Source organism: Theropithecus gelada, chromosome 11, assembly GCF_003255815.1.
Source record: "Theropithecus gelada isolate Dixy chromosome 11, Tgel_1.0, whole genome shotgun sequence".
Taxonomy (NCBI): Eukaryota; Metazoa; Chordata; class Mammalia; order Primates; family Cercopithecidae; genus Theropithecus; species Theropithecus gelada.
Window position 1 is genome coordinate 55,611,802 of NC_037679.1, and position 5,462 is coordinate 55,617,263.

At 39.3% G+C, this 5,462-nt stretch overlaps 1 pseudogene; it reads right to left on the bottom strand.

Moving 5' to 3' along the window:
• Positions 1 to 216: 216 nt before the first annotated feature.
• On the bottom strand, positions 217 to 4,721 carry LOC112634951 (annotated as a pseudogene).
• Positions 4,722 to 5,462: the final 741 nt, after the last annotated feature.

Genomic DNA, 5,462 nt, shown 5'->3' on the forward strand with positions numbered 1-5,462 from the left:
CTGCACTCCAGCCTGGGAGACAGAAAGAGGCCCTGTCTCAAAATGAAAAACAAAACAACAACAAAAAAGCTGACATATTACATGGACATACTGCATAACGGTAAATTTTTTAATAGAAAAAAAATTTAAATAAAAACTGACATAAGCGAAGAAAACCTGTACAGAAAATATCTCAAATCATATATTACCTTGAAACAGTAATCTTAAGAGACTTTATCACCTAGGACCCCCTCTTCCTCTGCCATGGCCATGTGCTCTTCCTCTACCTCTGCTTCTGCACTGGCCTCTTCCTGTAACAAACACCTTCCCTTTTCTTAGGTTTTACCTTAGGTTCAACATCCACAAGTAGTGTATCCAGAGGTAAACTGTCTGGTAGAGTAAAATATTTAACGTTACTTCCTCAAATTTGTGTTTCCAACTGTACAGGTTTTCTGTCTTCGGGGTCATTTTCACAGCTTCGAGATGTGTATTGACGGTGACATCCACACCTGTAACTGTTCCATGGACCTGTGTTCCACTTTTCAATTAAATGGTTACAGGTTAATGAATCATTTCATCAAAAATCTCATGAGCTTCGTCCTAGCAGTGCCGTCATTCTTTGGGTCCAATAGCACACAGAATCCAGCAACCAAGGACCAACCAACCCACTAGAAGTATGAATCTACTTTAAATTTAATGTATGAGTGATTCCTTCCCTTAACACTGTGCTAAACTCTAGAACAGTGTTTCTAAAACTCCAGGACCCATCAAGAATTGTCTGAAACATTAAAAACCCAAACCCAGAGATTCTCATTCAGAAACAGAGTTTGAGATTACATACACACAAGCATGCCTTTAGATTTTTTCTTCTTTTAGTCAACAAGAATGATTCTGAAGTTCAGGTTAAAGCCATTACTCTGGAATAACATATAATAGTAAACAATAATACAATACTAAGCATCCAGGCAGATTTTATGACAAAGAATAAAATGCAAAGTCAGTTTCTTCTTTTGATGGGTAAGCTTTATAACCAGTTATTCTATTTGGATTTCAGAAAAATGTGAGGTGGGGCATGGTGGCTCACACCTGTAATCCCAGTGCTTTGGGAGGCTGAGGCTCGAGAATCACTTGTGTAAAGTAGTTCAAGACTAGCCTGGGCAACACAGTGAGACCCTATCTCTACAAAAAAAAAAAAAGTAAAAAATTAGCCAGGCATGGTGGTGTGCGCCTGTGGTCCCAGCTGCTCAGGAATCTGAGGTGGGAGGATTGCTTGAGTCCAGTAGGTTGAGGCTGCAATGAACCGGGACTGCACCGCTGTGCTCTAGCCTGGGCAACAGAGTAAGACCTTTTCTCCAAAAAAAAAAAATATAATAAAAGAGAAAAAGAAAAACAATCAGCCAGGTGTGGTAGCTCACGCCTGTAATCCTAGCAGTTTGGGAGGCCAAGGTGGGAGGATTACTTGAGCTCAGGAGTTGCAGCCTGGGCAACATAGTGACATCTCATCTGTACATAAAAAAACAAGAAAAACTCTAGAGTCACATACAAGAGTCACTAACAAGGAAAGCAAATACTATCTAGACTATTAAGATGTCAAGTAAATGATAAAGCACAGGCCTAAAGAAGTGAAACAGAACAGGGAAAATGGTTCAAAGAAATATTTGGTTGGCCCTAAGGAAAGCTTATAGATATGCTTACAAAAGATTATGATCTATTTATTCCTAATGGTCATTAGATTAGAAACAAGAATGCACATCTTAGTCTACTGGTATGTCTATATGTGACACCTCCACCCCCAAACATACAAGAAGGATGCAACACATACCCATTAATAATGCAAACCCACTGCTACAGTTACGCTCAAATCTGGTGGGAGTAGAGGCATGTAAGAAAACCTGGGAAATATGCAAAGTTCAAAAAGCCAGAGATGATTCTGATTCAACTGTCCTTGTGAATCACTGATTTAGACATTCCTTCAACATGAAGCAATAGATTAAACAATTTTATTACCACTACCAATAGTTCCTATACAGAGTCATAGCAAAAATAATCAATGTTTTACATGCTGTGTTGGGCTGTTCTCACACTGCTATAAAGGAATCCCTGAGACTGGGTAATTTATAAAGAAAAGAGGTTTAATTGCCTCATGGTTCTGCAGGCTGTACGAGCATAATGCCAACATCTGCTTGGCATCTGGGGAGGCCTCGGGAAGCTTTTACTCATGGTGCAAAACCAAGTGGGAGCAGGCATGTCACATGGTGAGAGCAGGAACAAGAGAGGGCAGAGAAGAAGCTACAAACTTTAAAACAACCGGATCTCACATGAACTCACTCATCACCAAGAGGATGGTGCTAAGCCATTCATGAGGGATCTGCCCCATGAACCAAACACCTCCCACCACCAGGCCCCACTTTTTTTTTTTTTTTTTTTGAGACAGAGTCTCAAACAACAGAGTCTCGCTCTGTTGCCCAGGATGCAATGCAGAGGCACAATCGTGAGCCACTGCAACCTTCACCTCCAAAGTTCAAGTGATCCTCTTGCCTCAGTCTCCCTAGTAGCTGGGACTACAGGTGCATGCCACCACACCCGACTAATTTTTGTATTTTTAGTAGAGACAGGGTTTCACCATGTTGGTCAAGCTGGTCTCGAACTTCTGACCTCAGATGATCCACCCATCTTGGCCTCCAAAAATGCTGGGATTACCAACATGAGCCACTGAGCCTGCGTAAGTCCCACTTCTAACAATGGGGATTACTTTTCAACATGACATTTGGAGGGGACATCCAAACTATATCACACGCTTTATTTCATTTAATTCCCACAACCCTATCAAGTAGGTTCTGTTACTTCCTCGTCTTTAAGAAGAAACTGACCTTCAAGAGCTTTTTTTTTGTTTTGAGGGTTTTCTTGTTTTGTTTTGTTTTGAGACAGGTTCTTACTCTGTCACCCAGTCTGCAGTGCAGTGGCATGATCGCAGCTCACTGCAACTTCGACCTATCAGACTCAAGAGAGCCTTCTGCCTCAGCCTCCTGGGTAGCTGAACTACAGGCATGTGCCATCATGCTCAACTAATTTTTTTAAATATTTTTGTAGGCATGGGGTCTCCCTATGTTGCCCAGGCTGGCCTCAAACTCCTAGGCTCAAGTGATCCTCCCCAGTCTGCCTCCCTAAATGCTGGGATTACAGGCATGAGCCACCTTGCCCAGCCAGGAGTTAAAGTAATGAGCTTATAGTAATATGGTTATTATCAGTTATTACTGAAGTAGTCTTTATGAAAAGAAAATTGAAAATATATAACCAATTCTAAACTTTATACAATAGAAACCTAAGTTGCACATCTTTTCCAAAAAATTGTACCTGAAATAAATGTTTCAACCATTTTATAGCTTAGAAGAAAAAGGATCAGAGCAAAATGGAAATGTAAATGATATCTGGAGAAGGGAGGGATCAACAAAAAAAAATCCATGCTCACCAACTTATGGGCAAAAATTATTGCAAAACAGAACACCCCACGGTTACCAAAATGAAAAATGTTGGTTAATAAACCATGATCTCAAAAGCTTAATATAAAAAGTGTTTTAAGAAGACTATGTAAAGTTGAAGAATTTAAAAAGGCACTGACTCCCACAAATTATGAAAATTCATTTGAAATGTCACACTTCAAACAACATGTTACCAAGCCATAATCCCGAACGAACGTTTAAAATAAATCTATTACTTATAACACACCTACTATAGAAGAAGTTTTTTTGTTTTTTTGTTTTGAGATGAAGTCTCACTCTGTCACCAGGCTGGAGTGCAGTGGCAAGATCTTGGCTCACTGCAATTTCAGCCTCCCAGGTTCAAGCAATTCTCCTGCCTCAGCCTCCTGAGTAGCTGGGATTACAGGTATGCGCCACCACACTCAGCTAATTTTTGTAGTTTTAGTAGAGATGGGGTTTCGCCATGTTGCCCAGGCTGGTCTTGAACTCCTGACCTCAAGTGATCTGACCACCCTGACCTCCCAAAGTGCTGGGATTACAGATGTGAGCCACCGCGGCCGTCCAGTTTTTTTCGGTTAAACCAAATTTTACTCTTGCTATGTTGACTAATGTTTTCAGACCTTCAGAAATGAGTATTTTCTTTACATATTAACATTATAATTTTACATTTCCATTTTGTCTAAAAGACAACAATCTTTGAAGGCCACACCCCTTTTCTCTCCATTTTCACTAACAAGTTAGTACAGCTCACATGCAATTAAAAAGTCTCAATAATGCCAAGTTTCTGTCCCTAGAAGTTGGCCTACAAACTGCTCTAGATTGCTCTCACACAAATACCACCAAACTGTATAGTTCCAGTATTCGAAACCTAAAAGCTTTTTATTATCTACTGTATCAAAATGTATTCTTGATTGCTTCTAAGCCTACTCTGACCTTAATTTACCACCTTGGTGTTGTTTCTCCTAATTCCATCACTTTATTCAATTTAACAATATGATAATATGGGAAGAAATACAGAAATGAAAAAAACACGGCCTTTTCTGGGGCACAAAGCCAGCCAAAAGAGGGAGAGACCTGAAAATAATAAGTTACAATATAACATATTAAGTACTACAGTATATACAAATACTATATAGCAGAACCACCATAGCTCTGTCAGAATGGAACAAAGATCACGTTGGAGGAAGCAATGTTTGGGCTCAAAAATGAGAATTTCTCTACAAGTGTCATAGCATTGTAATATTAACATACCAGTTTCTTCATCTTTGTATCCTAGCACCTACCATAGTGTCTAGTACAGAGTAGGCAGGTACTTCAGACCTGGATGGCTGAATGGATTGCAGCATGGAAAAAAGGATGAAATGATAAGATACATATATAAACATAAAGAAAGAATATGGTTAGATTAAAATGGGACAAAACTGGAGCCAGTAAATCAGACAAGACATTCCAAAACCCTTACGTAAGACAGTGACACAGGAAAAAATAAATTTAAAAGATATTTAGGAATTAAAATTAACAGGACTTGGTGTGACTAACTGGACTAAGGGGAAATGAGCATAACAGAAAAGCATAAGAAAGAAGCTGCCAAAGTTTCTGGCTTATGTGACTAGGCTGACAGTGGTACCATTCACTGAGAGTGGGAATAGAAGTAGGGGATTTGAGTTCAGCTTAGGTAAGTGAGCACACTAAGGCAATATCGAGTAGGAAGCTAGAATGCAACTCAGAAAAAAAGGTCTAGATTAGAAATAAAGAGTTGGAGATTATTGCATATGGGTGATAAGAACAAAGCCCTAAATATAGATGAGATTTCCAGAAACACAAAAACCTGGAAAGAAGGCCGTGGACAGAACACTCAGACAACCAACATTGCTGTTATGTTATGTTACAATATGGCCGCATTAAATTATATTGTTACAACACAGATAATGGCTAATACAATACTGAAGACATAATAAATGCTTTAAAAATACTTACCAACTACACACCTGAATTGCAAAATTA